Source organism: Dermacentor silvarum, chromosome 1 (assembly GCF_013339745.2).
Source record: "Dermacentor silvarum isolate Dsil-2018 chromosome 1, BIME_Dsil_1.4, whole genome shotgun sequence".
NCBI classification, from domain to species: Eukaryota; Metazoa; Arthropoda; class Arachnida; order Ixodida; family Ixodidae; genus Dermacentor; species Dermacentor silvarum.
Genome location: NC_051154.1, coordinates 127,498,689 through 127,515,216, shown reverse-complemented (window position 1 = coordinate 127,515,216; position 16,528 = coordinate 127,498,689).

The following is a 16,528-nucleotide window of genomic DNA, read 5'->3' as shown; positions in this document are numbered from 1 at the left end:
ATTTGCAGATTTTGCTGTGCTATTCCATTGACTTCACGGACGTTCCACGCACGGGCCTGGCCATTGGAACTACTGAACATCGACGCTTACAACAAGCCACGCAGCTATCCTCGGATGCTATCAGCTATGGACTGGCGCATGCGTATGGAACGACGACGGCCTCCGCCCCCGCTGTGAAAACGGAGTGTGCTGGCTACTTAAGGGCCGTCGGCACCGAGGTCTTTCGTGGGCAGGGTGAATATATTAGGATGAAGCCAACTGAACTTCGCGTCCTGTATTTGCAGATTTTGCTGTGCTATTCCATTGACTTCACGGACGTTCCACGCACGGGCGTGGCCATTGGAACTACTGAACATCGTCGCTTACAACATGCCACGCAGTTATCCTCGGATGCTATCAGCTATGGACTGGCGCATGCGTATGGAACGACGACGGCCTCCGCCGCCGCTGTGAAAATGGAGTGTGCTGGCTACTTAAGGGCCGTCGGCACCGAGGTCTTTCGTGGGCAGGGCGAATATATTAGGATGAAGCCAACTGAACTTCGCGTCCTGTATTTGCAGATTTTGCTGTGCTATTCCATTGACTTCACGGACGTTCCACGCACGGGCCTGGCCATTGGAACTACTGAACATCGACGCTTACAACAAGCCACGCAGCTATCCTCGGATGCTATCAGCTATGGACTGGCGCATGCGTATGGAACGACGACGGCCTCCGCCGCCGCTGTGAAAATGGAGTGTGCTGGCTACTTAAGGGCCGTCGGCACCGAGGTCTTTCGTGGGCAGGGCGAATATATTAGGATGAAGCCAACTGAACTTCGCGTCCTGTATTTGCAGATTTTGCTGTGCTATTCCATTGACTTCACGGACGTTCCACGCACGGGCCTGGCCATTGGAACTACTGAACATCGACGCTTACAACAAGCCACGCAGCTATCCTCGGATGCTATCAGCTATGGACTGGCGCATGCGTATGGAACGACGACGGCCTCCGCCCCCGCTGTGAAAACGGAGTGTGCTGGCTACTTAAGGGCCGTCGGCACCGAGGTCTTTCGTGGGCAGGGCGAATATATTAGGATGAAGCCAACTGAACTTCGCGTCCTGTATTTGCAGATTTTGCTGTGCTATTCCATTGACTTCACGGACGTTCCACGCACGGGCGTGGCCATTGGAACTACTGAACATCGTCGCTTACAACATGCCACGCAGTTATCCTCGGATGCTATCAGCTATGGACTGGCGCATGCGTATGGAACGACGACGGCCTCCGCCGCCGCTGTGAAAATGGAGTGTGCTGGCTACTTAAGGGCCGTCGGCACCGAGGTCTTTCGTGGGCAGGGCGAATATATTAGGATGAAGCCAACTGAACTTCGCGTCCTGTATTTGCAGATTTTGCTGTGCTATTCCATTGACTTCACGGACGTTCCACGCACGGGCCTGGCCATTGGAACTACTGAACATCGACGCTTACAACAAGCCACGCAGCTATCCTCGGATGCTATCAGCTATGGACTGGCGCATGCGTATGGAACGACGACGGCCTCCGCCGCCGCTGTGAAAATGGAGTGTGCTGGCTACTTAAGGGCCGTCGGCACCGAGGTCTTTCGTGGGCAGGGCGAATATATTAGGATGAAGCCAACTGAACTTCGCGTCCTGTATTTGCAGATTTTGCTGTGCTATTCCATTGACTTCACGGACATTCCACGCACGGGCGTGGCCATTGGAACTACTGAACATCGTCGCTTACAACATGCCACGCAGTTATCCTCGGATGCTATCAGCTATGGACTGGCGCATGCGTATGGAACGACGACGGCCTCCGCCGCCGCTGTGAAAATGGAGTGTGCTGGCTACTTAAGGGCCGTCGGCACCGAGGTCTTTCGTGGGCAGGGCGAATATATTAGGATGAAGCCAACTGAACTTCGCGTCCTGTATTTGCAGTTTTTGCTGTGCTATTCCATTGACTGCACGGACGTTCCACGCACGGGCGTGGCCATTGGAACTACTGAACATCGTCGCTTACAACATGCCACGCAGTTATCCTCGGATGCTATCAGCTATGGACTGGCGCATGCGTATGGAACGACGACGGCCTCCGCCGCCGCTGTGAAAATGGAGTGTGCTGGCTACTTAAGGGCCGTCGGCACCGAGGTCTTTCGTGGGCAGGGCGAATATATTAGGATGAAGCCAACTGAACTTCGCGTCCTGTATTTGCAGATTTTGCTGTGCTATTCCATTGACTTCACGGACGTTCCACGCACGGGCGTGGCCATTGGAACTACTGAACATCGTCGCTTACAACATGCCACGCAGTTATCCTCGGATGCTATCAGCTACGGACTGGCGCATGCGTATGGAACGACGACGGCCTCCGCCGCCGCTGTGAAAATGGAGTGTGCTGGCTACTTAAGGGCAGTCGGCACCGAGGTCTTTCGTGGGCAGGGCGAATATATTAGGATGAAGCCAACTGAACTTCGCGTCCTGTATTTGCAGATTTTGCTGTGCTATTCCATTGACTTCACGGACGTTCCACGCACGGGCGTGGCCATTGGAACTACTGAACATCGTCGCTTACAACATGCCACGCAGTTATCCTCGGATGCTATCAGCTATGGACTGGCGCATGCGTATGGAACGACGACGGCCTCCGCCGCCGCTGTGAAAATGGAGTGTGCTGGCTACTTAAGGGCCGTCGGCACCGAGGTCTTTCGTGGGCACGGCGAATCTATTAGGATGAAGCCAACTGAACTGCGTGTCCTATATTTGCAGGTTAGTAGGTTTGGAAAGTGCTTCAAAAGTGACAGTAGGTTTATTGTTGTTGTGCCGTGCCAACATATCAACACAGACCCAAAGCCTGTGTTGATATTGCCATGGCATGCTTGTCGATGTTACTGTTGCTTAGTGGCGATATAGAGCAAAACCCTGGACCTACGGTAGAGGATATGCTGCGGAAACTTTTGGACGGGCAGGAAAAAATGAGAGAAGATATAAAGATAATTAAGGCCGACCAATCTTCCTTTTCTACTCAACTAGGCAAGCTGAAACAAAGAATGCTTGAAGTAGAGAGCACATTGAAAATAGTAACGAAGTATGACGAAAGATTTACCCACCTTGAAACAACCTTCAAGGATATGACAATCGCCATGGAAGCGCAAGAAGAAAACATGGCTGATCTGGAAGATCGCAGCCGTAGAAATAATCTTATAGTGTTTGGAATCCCGGAAAGTGAAAATGAGACTGCTCAACAGATTGAAAAGAAAGTGTTAACTGATCTTTTCCGAGAGCGACTCAACGTTAAAATAACCACAGCAGAAAGAATACATAGGCTGGGCAGAAAGCAGGTAGGAAAAGTACGCCCAGTTATCATGAGAGTTTTCGATTACTAAGAAAAGACTGCGGTGTTCAAGAACTGCAGAAAGTTAGAAGAGACCGGTATTTCTGTCTCGGATGATTTTTCTATAAACACGCTACGGAAGCGGAAAAATCTAGGGGAAAGCGCGAAAGCAGAAAGGGAACGGGGCCTAAAGGTTCGACTCGTGTATGACAAGATTGTTATCGACAACGAGTTGTATGCGTGGAACGAGGCGCAGTCCTGTAGAATAAAAACAAGCAAGAAAAATGCAACTTCACGTGAATCTTAATGATAGCGTAGAAATCAAACCCGGGATTTCACGCGAATAAAAAAAAATGCTCGCAGCCTAGTGAACAAAACCACTGAATTTGAGCACCTTCTTTTTCTGTATAACCCAGATATTGTCATTGTGACCGAAACCTGGTTGCGCTCGGACATATCCGACAGCGAAATAACACCCCCCTCTTGTCAAATTATTCGTAAGGATCGTGAAACTCGTGGTGGTGGCGTAGCGATTATTCATAAAAAAGATATTGAGCTTGTGATGATACGCGAATGCCCCGATAACGAAAGTATTTGGTGTAGATCAATGCTGTGCGGCTCTCCTTGCGTAATTGGTGCTGTTTATAGACCTCCTAACGCCCCTCTTGCCTTTCTAAGATCAATTCACGACTTTTTGACTGACAATGTATCTGAAAACACGCGTCTAATCATAGCAGGTGATTTTAACCTCCCAGGTATTCGTTGGGATGTACGACAGCTTGGCTCAGCAGACAACAAATACTGCGATGCTTTATTTGACATGGTATTTAGCAGAGACCTTACGAAGATTGTTAATGAAGCAACTAGAATTGGACCAACTACTCGGTCAGTGCTTCACCTTGTATTTATAGACAGCAAGATTACTGATTATGCAGTTTCTGTTAATGACGGACAAAAATTTGCCCGAGCAAAAATTCAACCACAACTTGTCCTATTGTGCATAAAAAAAGTTTTGCCAGTCAAGCTTTAGAGATACAATACACGTAAGAAATTTTGCTGCAGCAGATGATGTCGGCATCCTCGATTACCTGGAGATGGCACTGGAGACGTTTGATGGAGCAGCTGAGGTCAATACGTTGTGGGATGAGTTTAAAGGTATTGTCAGTTACTGTATGCATAACTATGTTCCAATGAAGACAAAAAAAATGTGAAAAAGCGAAATCCTTGGGTGAACCGAGAAATCGTCCACCTAAAACGGAAATTAAAACGTTTTAGTAAAAGGAAAATTAAACACAAAGATCATAATGAGATTCGAGATCTTTCGATAATAATAAAGGAAAAATTATCAATTGCGAAAGAACATTACTATTCCCACACTCTATCACGGTTTATGAAAGATTCGCCACAGCGTTTTTGGCGTCACCTTGCTCCATCACGTGAGGATGTGAGGTATGTTACCAGCAATGAATGTATAATTACAGACTCTGCGCAAATTGCTGATAGGTACAATGAATTTTTCCATTCCGTGTTTGACCCTCCCCTACCATTGTTTGCAGAAATAAGAGAGACAAAAGGACTAATGCCCGTTCAGACATGCCAGACATTATCTTAACTGTAGAAGGTATACTTTCACTTCTGTTAGGCCTAGACACGAAAACGTCTCCTGGCCCGGATGACATCCCTAACGAATTCTTGAGACGATATGCTGAATGGATCGCGAAGTATTTGCTGATAATTTTCCGTGCGTCTCTTGAACAGCACAATTTACCAAATGACTGGTTAATGGCGCGAGTAGTGCCAGTTCATAAAACTGGGGACAGACATAGAATTCAAAATTATAGACCCATTTCAATTACATGTACTTGCTGCAAAATGTTCGAGCATATCCTATCAAAAAGTTTGTTTAACTATATCGAAAGCTCGAACATATTTATTTCTAACCAACACGGATTTAGGAGCTGATTGTCCACTATCCCCCAGCTTGCAGAAACGGTACACGATTTTGCTCAGGTAATTAATGAAACAGGTCAGGTGGACGGAATTTGCCTTGATTTATCAAAAGCTTTTGACCACGTTTCCCACTCGGATTTGATTGGTAAGCTACTTGATCTCGGAGTTAATTTAAATATAGTTAAGTGGATTCATTCATACCTTACTAACAGGTCACAATATGTGGAAGTGAAAGGAAACAAATAAAAAAATTCTAAACGTAACATTAGATGTCCCTCAAGGGTCTGTGTTAGGACCTATATTGTTTCTATGTTATATTAATGACATGAAAAATGGGCTTAATGATAAGATAATGGTCGGTTTGTTTGCAGATGATTGCTTAATATATTCTAAAATGTCATGTCATGAGGAGCAATTGGAATTAGCTTCAGCACTAGAAGCAATCACCAATTGGTGCACGCGATGGAAAATGAAACTAAATTACGAAAAAACTTTTTATGCGCGAATAACTAGAAAAACAAGAAATGTTATTTTTCAATTACAAGTTAGACGGTAATGAAATAAAACAAGTGAGCCACTTCAAATATTTAGGCGTTACGATATCGAATGATTTATCTTGGAAAAAACACATCGCTGATTTGTGTAATGCCGCAGAGGTTAAACTTTGGTCACTAAGACGTAGACTTAAACTTGCTCCCCGAGATGTTAAACTAACTGCATATCTAGCATTGGTACGTCCCACGCTGGAATATGCTATCATAATATGGGATCCGTATAAAAAGAATGAAGTAAATCAGATTGAAAAAATAGAGGCGTGCAGCAAGGTTTATTATGTCAAAATATAGGTACACGGATTCAGTGACTGAGATGCTCACTGAACTAAACTTGTCCGAGCTTTCATTGCGGCGAAAAGTAGCTAGACTAAAATTTATTTATTTAATGAAACATAACCGCTTCAATTTCGACACTCAGAGGTATATACAAAACAGAATGTCGCGGATATCACCGTCCGTTAGGTCTAGTCATGAGGACCAATATATGCCCATACCTGCAAAGGTTGACTCACTTAAGTACTCCCTCTTTCCTAAAACGATTGAAGATTGGAATGCGCTACCGCATTGCATAACGAAAATTGATTCCCTAGAATACTTTGAAAAATCGGTACTGGCCTATTATTCTTCTATGCAGCAATCCTCATACATTATTAGCTTCTTTATGCAATGATAGGCAACATGTGCAATATGACATGATTGAAATGACTCTGCGGGATATCTGTATTATGTCATCACATTTGACATAAATCAAATGTGATGTTAAAAATTTGATTTTGTATGGTACAGTTGTTATTGCTTGTAGCGTTCGGTGCCCGTTCATTGCCCAATGCTCATTTATATTACATATCTTCGGATATTCTTGTGTAAAATTGGCATAATTAAGCAGTTGTATTTTCTGGTTTGATGTTTGTAGCGCTCGTGTTTGTAGCGATCTTTGAAGCTTATTTTATTAGTTCTCCACCCTGTATCGGCCTTTGGGCTAACAGTATCAATAAATAAATAAAAAAATAAAATGAATAAATAATTTGCCCCTCACCCAATCACTCCAATCTCACGAATCTTCTTGAATTAGTCCAAAATAAAATTGTGCAGTTCATCTTTTCAGCATTATCTCGCCATCAAAGTGTGTCCGCCTTAAAGAAATACCCAAATATCCCTTCTCTTGTCATGCGCAGGAAATTAACACGGTTGTGGTTCTTCCATATTCTTTCCCATAGCAACATTCCATTGGCCCGAGCTCATTCTTCCCGCTCCTCACATCTCAACCCGCGCAGACCATGTTCCTAAAGTAAAACCTATTGTGGTATATTGTGGCAAGGACTAACGCTTATCAAAATTCGCCTCTCCTTTTTTCGCTCGCGCGATAACAGCAGCGATAGTGCGGCACCCAAGAAACTTCCGGTCACGGGCCTTATCAGTCTACTGTGCAGGATCACAAACGCACTCCTGCTAATCTATATCACCACCATTGCCTGTCTTGCTCGCTATATTTAGCGGACTACGTCATTGAGCAAAACCGGAAGCCGTCCGGGGCGTATGTTTGTAAACAGCGAAAAGATCTATTGCTGAGTGGAACTCACTACCCTCAATCATTGTCTCGCTTACGGAATCATCATCATTTCATGCAGTAATTCTAATCTTCTTAGAGTGTATCAACCTGCCATAACCCATATATGCTTGTATATTTACTTTAACAGTGTTTTCATCCGCTTAGTATTTTACAATTTTTTTTCCATTTCATCTGATATGCATTTCTGTAGGTTGTTTATCTACATTTTTCGATCGTATTTTTTAACTCATTCTCTGATGGAGACTGGTCGTCTCCATCACGTTTTGAGTTCGTGTTTTTCACCCTAGCAGATATTGTATAAACTCCGTTTCTCTTTTCTTTCTTTCTGTTATCTTTTTTGTTTGTTTGTGTTGGAAGTTTACATCATTTTTTATTGTACCTAATATCTTCCTATAATATGTACACTGTACACAATGCACTTATGCTTAACCTTTTGCACCCCCCCCCCCCCTATGTAATGCCCTAACGCGCCATTAGGGTACTCAAATAAATAAATGAATAAATAAAACTATATTGCTATTGCTCCGATTCGAATAGATGGCCGGTGACTGACGATTTCAATTGCTTTGTCGTCTTTGCTAAAACCGTTTATCAGACACATTGCTGACTGTTTGATAGCCCAGGTACCTGGGTTTGGCAATGATCTGCAATTTATAGTTTCTGCGGAAAAATTGTGATTTGTGTGTACGGTACGTGAGGAAAATGAGCACGGCCTTCGCGCTTCATCAGATGAAGAAATCTCACCGAGGATTACGATACTCCCTAATGCGAATTTTGAGCGCAGGTGTTTAGGTGTTTTGAATTCGCGGTATATATTGTGGCAAAGAATTTGATTCTGAACGAAAGGGTGCTGTCGGCGGCGGCGCTGAGCCTCTGCTCGGGTTCATTTCCCCCGGTTCCGTCGCTCATTGTTCAGAAAGAAAGCGTGAACACGGGAACGCGTGGCTCGCGCGCCTTCTCTAGCGGCGGCGGCGGCGGCGTCGCAGGTGAAGTAACGCATGTGCAGTCGGTCCGAAGCCCACGCCCGCCCTTTCTTTCCGCGCCGGCGGCATGCCCGGCCGCCGCCGGGACTCCGCATTCCTCCTCACCCTTTCACCATACCATCCACAGCTCTTCGCATCATGGTTCCGCTGCACCCTCACCTCCGCTTTTCCCCTTGCGCCTCTTCGCTCTCGCCGATTTTTTCATACCCCGCTGCGCGCCGCGTTCGCTCTGACCTTTCGCTGTGCTCGTTCGCTCGGTTACAAGTGACGCCGACGCTCGCCGGACGAACGGGCCCCCGAGAACTGCGCTCTAAGAAAGATTATAACAATAAGTAGGTAAAAAGAATTTGGCAGAGACACTTAAGACTGCTTACGTGTGGGAATGCGAAAGCATTATACCTTTTGTAGACCTCGGAACGCCATGAACACGCTCATTTTATACACTCATGACATGGCGCCACCTGCTCCACAATGGCTGCGCCATCAGGTTCCCAATGGCGCACGCACTATAGGCCACACCTTTAATTTGAAAGATGGCTGCGAGGTGACGTGTGCAGTGACGCACGCGCTAGGCACACCTTTAGTCAGCCAGAACCATGGAGCCGCTGTGGCGTCGACGATGGCTAGTGCGGCGACGATTGCTACGAGGTGGCCAGAGTAGCGCGCGTCGTCTGGAAAGCCTGTCTGCGGCGGCTACTGTGAATCGCGTCCACGCGTCACCTACGCGCTGCCTCTCGCGATCTCCAGATTAACCAGGTAGTCGCGCCACACTTCGCTCCGTTTGCAGCGTGCCGCACGAGATAGATTGTCCACGCCGGTCAATATATCGCGAAATGAAAACACGTATAGAGCTGCGCTGAAATTTCGCTTTAGGGGTTATTGTAATCGTCAGTGAATTCTTTGTAAGCCAACAGCCAACAGTACCGTGGAACGCTGGAACTGCAGGAAAGAATGTATCAGTTGGCTTTTAGAATCGAGCTCGTCAAGCAGCTGGTGGGTCTGAAAGGTGAAGACGCCGAAGACGTCCCTGCTTCAACTAGAGCACCAGAAAAACTTGAACACCCGCTTAGGAAGAACAGTAAGAAGCTAAATTGCAAAATGTGCACTGTAGAGTGCAAAGACGAGCAAAAAAAAAAAAAAAGATGAACATTTTCTGCAGAAGTGCACAGTGTACTTCTACCTCACTTTATACTGCCAGTAATGGCGAAGTTTTCTATTTCCTTCAAAGAACTAATTGTGTCAACACTATTTTTTTTTTCAGAAAGCATTCTCGACATATTTTTGGGGAAATGTATATGCCGAGTTTCTTTTAAATTGAAATATGACAATTCATCTAAAAAGTCTGCAGAAACCATCGAGGATGATTGTCAATCCAAGTGAATAACCCGAACGAACGAACGAGCAAGCGAGCGACAGCCCCTACTCCCTCCACGGAAAAAAGTCTTATCAGTATCTCCAAGCGACGGCACAGAACATTACCTTAATTCGGTCCAGCGACGTGGCATTTGCATATTTTTAAAGTTTGGCCCAGGTTACGTGAAACACCCTGCATTTCACCATTGCATGTCCTTTGAGTCACAATGGTACATCCTCATTTTGCGGTATTTACAAATAATGAGCACATGTCAAGTACCGCATGCCCTGTGGCCCAAGAATGGGGCAGCCGAAATATAACAAATTTATTAAAATCAAAGAAGCCGTTGAATATCATGCGATATTACATTAGGACGTCTGTGTGCTTGGATGCTGGCATTGAATGCACAGGTTTTATCTCGTGATTTATTGTTTTCTTACGCAGAACAGAGCTGCGCTCACCGGCAATACTTAGTCGGGCAGAATTAAACCATACTAGCCCAAGATATGAAGAAAATATATAGGGGATTGATCCCAGTATTGTTTCGTAATAGAATATACAACGAAATAAACTCCATACAAAAAGCACGATAAAATAATGCGTTTAGGACACCGTGAGTAAACCAACAGGCCTGTGTGGCTTTTCTATCCGCGGACTGTTTCAACGGCAAATCCTAGATTTATGTTGTGTCGTTGCGGTGAATAAGGGCGGAAAGAAATGATGTGAACTGGACAGACGTTTCTTCCCGTCCTTATTCCGCTCAACGATACATGATGCACCTACTGGATCAACAGTCAACCATTCTGAACTCCTAGATTTATTTTCATATATTTATACAGGGTGTCCCCGCTATCACGCAGCACGATTTAAGAAAAGAGGAAAGGCGCTACGCTATGCAAACCTAGTGCGTATTGTTTCCAGTACAGTGGAGTATCCGCCAGTAATTTTTTCGTTGCTGAGATTTAATTAGCTAATTGTAATGAATTATCTAACTCGAGAAGTACTGTCCTAATTATCAAAGTGTTAATGAGGAAATTGTAGAGCAACATGAAAAACTGCGGATACAGCTTTCTGTTGCTCAATACGTGCTACATAAATGTGTTTTTCCGAGTGTGAAAGGAGCCAGCGAATACACGCAGAATTGCCGCGCGACTGGTGGCTCGGGGCACTTTGCGTGTATTCGCGGGCTTCTTGTATGCTCAGAAAAACACTTTTATGTAGCACGTACTCAATATATATATATATATATATATATATATATACATATACCGGGGAGAGTATTCACTAAGCTACCTAGCATGACTTAAGCGATCAACGTCAGGACCATCTTTCACCTTTCGGACTATCACAAGTGCCGACGGTTGGGACACAAGTGGCGTTCCAGATATACCTAAGTGCTTCGACGTGCAGCGCTGCACGCTATGCGTTTATCGAGGCGCGGTGATCTTATTTTCCTCCAGGAGTGGCGCATACCAACTATAACGGACTTACCGAATCATATGGCACTCAGAGAAGGCTATCCAGCGGAGGGCACGTTAACTGGGAGTGTTACGAATACTCTGATTGTAAAGCGCTTGCGCTGAGTACAGCACACGTACGCTTCTGCATACAAGCTGCAGACTACTTTAAATTGCAGTGCAGCCTCTTACTGTCTAGGAGCTATTCCGGTGGTTTTCTGTGTCTTGTAAAGATCAAGTGGGCTTTTCTGAGCGTACTTATAAGTGTCGATGACTCATAATCGTTGTTCGTCGATATTGAGATAGGGAAGGCAAGGAAATACGCGATATTTTGAAACTATAAGGAAATGTCACTTTGTTCTGCTGCAGTTTGTTTTTCAGCAATATATGTACATAAAAGCGTTAATTGAGGTAGCGAAAAACACCTATGAAATGGTCATGGGAAGCCAAGAGAAAGTGCAGCTTGAATGAAGGCCCATTTCCATTATGGGTTCTAATAAATATAGTGGAGCCTCATGGGTGCCCTCATTCTTCTCGCTTAGAGAAATCGTTATTTTTCTGCGTTAACAATTAGTTAAACAACACTGCTCGCATACGCGGTACATTTTCTTTCTTGTCAAGTTTCGCTCGGACCCAATTCTGTACTTCGATAAAACGATAACGAAGTTGAGAAAGCCGAACTCATAATCGTCCCGTGCCTGTGCCTGTTTTATAACAAGAGTTGCGTGAATCTTCATTGTCACCAATGTGAGTGACTGCTTCAGCTTAAACAAAATGCCGCGATTCTCTTTTCATGTCCCCACTAAAGAAAAGAAAAGGAAGGCCGTAGAAAAAAAAGATAAGGTTCAGTCAGCGCTTGCCACCAACATTTAAGACCCTGGGTAGCCTAGGGACGGGTGTCTGAAGAGAGAGCAAGGTCTACCCTGGCACGCTTCGTTCTTCTATAGTATTTCCTGTGATCCCTCCACGTTTGTGTTGAGCTTATTTCTCAGTTCTCCTTGCATCACACCCACTTACTTTATTTATTTCTTTTAGTTTCCACGTTCCCCTCAGCAGATATTTTGGGATGGGCGCACGCGTGGCGTCGCACTTCTGACCGGGACATGCAAATGAAGGAGCCACAGACTTTGCCCCGGCTGTCAGCCTCCACCTCTCTTCGCTGGCATGATTGAATTACGAATCTGAGGAATGCCTGTTTCACGATTTTGGAACGAAAATCAGTGAAACGTGATAAAGGAGGAAGATGAAGCAAAGAAAAGTAGGCGGGGAGGCGCAAGAACTGTCGACGCGAGCTTTCTGCACCGTCCCCTGTGTAGCAAAGAACGGGGTAGAGGGCGGGAAGGCGAAAACTGCCGATGTAGTAAATATCTACACACGTATTCAAACTGAGAACGAACGCTAGTTTCCAGTTCGCTGCCTTGCCACGAACACATCCCACGCGTTCGAGCGAAATCTTTAACCTCCCTGCCTTCCCCACCCCGTTTATTTCTCTCTCTATATCTCTCTTTGTGCCGTCTCGACGTCCGCGGATTACGAGTCCGTGTTCGGCCGAACGAGGCGAAGAACGTGACAGGAAAGCCGAACAAGTTCTAAATGGGTGGTAATCATAAATTCTCTGATCCGTCTACGCTCCTTTGGCCCCACATATAATATATAGCTACATAAAATGCAGGCAAGTGACAGTATAGTTCCGGTACCCCCACAAGGTGCATCGAACTCTCAGTGCAACCGCACTTTAGCACCAGGCTATTCTTCTTCTATATATTAAGTTTCTTATATTATATTTAGGGAAAAAAGCTAGCTATACGATATCGGTGAGAGTAGTGACCTTACCAACCGATAAGTATAGTAATAGCAGTTAGCGGGTCAGGACAATCATGTTTGCTAACATTCTGCAGAGCTGATTTCGACTCTGGCATTTCAACTTTCTTCGGTTAAGCCTCAAGAGTTTCTAACTTGCATTCCACGCGTGCTCGCTCTATTCTTTGCATCGGTATACATGCCGAAAATCACCTATCGTTGAGAAATACCGAGAAATAGACGTGTTTTTTGTTTGCTTTCGAGCACCAATTGGTTCCGAAGCAAATTTATTTAGCGGACAGAGCCACTGCTAAGCGTCCAAAAGCCCGTTGCTTTGTGGAATTCTCTGCAAGTAAGATTTGCTGCAAATTGTAAAATCCGCACTCCATACATGCACACATTCTTGAAAGGAAGGCAAGTGTTGAATCAACCAAACATGTAAGATTGCTCTTCTATAAACTTCTCGATATGTTTGTTTTATGCCATCGAGATGGTTTAGCTGCAGAAAAAAAATACTGAGTGAAGGGACTGCGAAATTCTTGAGCAATTCAAATTACCCGAGACGTACCAGGTCGCTTACGTAGGCATGCTTAGATGAGCCGTCCATTTCGGAAGTGAGTCTTTATGCCACGCGCTTTTGCCGGCACTGAATCAGAGGACCCCACAGAAATGGCGCCACACATCCACAAGTAACACCGACAGAGCACTGTGAAGACGAAAAGGCACCATGAGCGAGTTTATCCGTAAGAATATATAATGCAATTGGGAAAACTATATTTTCCTTTGGGCTGGCACCATGTTTTAACAGTGGCGGCGTCAATGCGCTCATATGCGCATACGCCATTATCTCGCTTACGAAAGATCAGTTGCCAATATACTGATAGAAAGTTTAGACTGATATGTTTATTTAGTGGCCAGAAGCGTGGCACCCGTCACCTATATTGGAATAAACAAAGAAAATGTCGAAAGTTGTTTTCATCCTGACACGCGCATGGATAAGACATGGAGGAGAAGACTAAAGCGCACCCCTTTGGTTATTTATTCAGGATACCGTAGTTTATCAACTTGGATGCCCCGAAGGCGCAATGACCCATTACGTATATAGTGGGAAACAGGCGGAAATAATGCAGGAAAAGTAAAGTAGCAGTCACATAATTATTTCAAGCAGTAATACAGACACATTCAGCATAGACAAGAAAACCAAGATTGCAGAAACTTAAACTATTCGAAAATGAGAAGAAAACAAACAAACAATTTAAGTCGAAACAACCAAAAGTAACGCAAAACTTGTCATGGACCAACCGGTAGAAATCGCTAAGCACCTTATCGATCGTTTTTATGGCCCAAAAATTGCTCCATGAAAGGAGGATTCCTCAGATATTGTGCCGATGTCCAACGCTAATGAATTATATTCGCTTACAGATAAGAGATCGTGGTCTTCTATAGCATTTTTTCCAGTTCGGCCGGCGTTTACGGCTATCATTGAAATGCTTTGAAGTATGTGGAGCCTGATGACTGCAGTTATGAGCAAATGATTAGGAGAGATAAAGAGAGAGAAGGAGAAAGAGGAAAGGCGGGTAAGTTAACCATGCCTGGCTTGATGCCATAACGTATACACTAAAGAAAATAGCAAAAGGATATTCGAAACACAAGGGAAGCGGTGCAGAGTTCAACGATTCTTTGAAAACACACACGCTTTAATAACGGCATTAGCATGATCTCATAAGTGTCCCACTATATTGCCGTGAGGAACCATATGACTGCGGTTATCCAGGTTAGGTTGCCACATGCCTGAATCATATTATGACGTGCGCTCATCAAAGTGTTAAATGATTACGCCTTGGTGTCAGTAGTTTAGAGGGCCACTAAACCACCTCCGATATTTTTTTAAACATTTCAAGTAAACACGCGCATCGAGTTCAGAATGCCGTCACGATCAACGATGCCAAAAGCTACAGCGCTACACGCAGCGGGGGCGCCAAAAAAAATCAAAAAAAAAAAAAAAAAGAACAATGCCTTTCTCCTCTCCGAGCCTTTCCGGTACCCCCAGAGGTCGTCGTGATGCCACCAGGGTACATCTGGTGATGTCAACGGGGGTGACGATGTCGATTGGTCGAACAAGAACCTACTACTTCCGGTCAGTCTTCTAGCAAGTACGCGCGCTCCCTGCCCTTCCTCGTCGTGTTGCTCACTTGTGCGCACTTGCGAATCGGTAATTACCGCCCGCAACGCAAGTGCAAAATCGCTCACGTTCCAACACAGTCGTGTTTAGCGGTCTGATTAGCTTCGCGAACAGAGTCCGACAGTGTTCGCCTTTCTAGACGTGCGCGCAACACAGGGTCCACAGCGGCACGCTTCGCATGAGCACGGGTTGGCACGGCAGCAACAGCGGGTAGCCGAGAAGCGCGAAGTCGCGGCTAAGGTACGGTAACTCGCCGCACGCCGTTTGCCATTGGCGGGCCACCATTCGACGGCATTTTGTTCGCGAATGGCGAGATTTCCTTGCCGTAGATAGGATGAGACCGGGACCCATTTGTTAGGCAGCAGCACCGCCGCTGATTGCTCGACGGCGCCGATATCGACGATATTGACGGTGCCTAGCGACGATATCGTCGCTAGGCCTTCTCCAGTTCACTTCAAACTAAAACGGACGACGCTTCGGAATGAATTAGCGACGCTCACAAGCCGCAAGATTTTCTTACCATTGCTGTCGCTCTTCGCCATAATGGTACACAAAGAAGGAAATACGCTTATATTAGCGGCGCCGTCGGCTGCGATGCGAGCACAGCCGAGCCGGTCGTCTGCCGTCGGTAGCCGTGAACTGCAGCTGAGCTCGAGAAGTATCGGAGCTCTCGTTCGTGTTTAATTTTTTACAGTGGATATCGTTTTATTGCGATAGTAATTATATGGACACTCCAAGTACATTATTGCCGTCGCCATCGTCGTCGTCGCCGTCGTCGTCACCGTGAGGTTCCATATAAAGTCCAACGATAATAAAACCGTTGCCGCGCGTCGTACGTGGCGTGTGCGAGTGAAAGCGTGTGAGGGTGAGCCGGCAACCGCAGATTATGGCCCAACCGCATGCACGCGATTTTCGAGCGACAGCGACAAGCGACGGCGACGAGCGTCAGGCTTCGCCGTCGCGGAGGGCTATCTGTCGCTGTCGCTGGTCGTGTCGCCGGTTTCTGGCCAGCCAGAAAATATCGCTTGTCGCCCGGAAGTCAGCGCGACGACATCCGCTGGGGACAGCGATTGCACAACAACATGGCAGCAATCAGTCTGTCCGCTTCGATCTGAATTCGCTCTTGCAACTTGCTCTCTCCTGTGAGAGCAAAAAATAAATAGTACAATCAGTCATCGCTTCACCTAATCGCTAGCTGAAGACTAAGTATCGGCGCTCTCTCGTCGTTATTATTCAGATCGGTTGTTTTGTTTTGACGCTGTTAGGCCTGAGACGCCACCGAGAGCCGAGAAAGTGTTTTAAGTTTTACTCAACAGATGGCGCCACGGCACCTTACGCTGGCGGC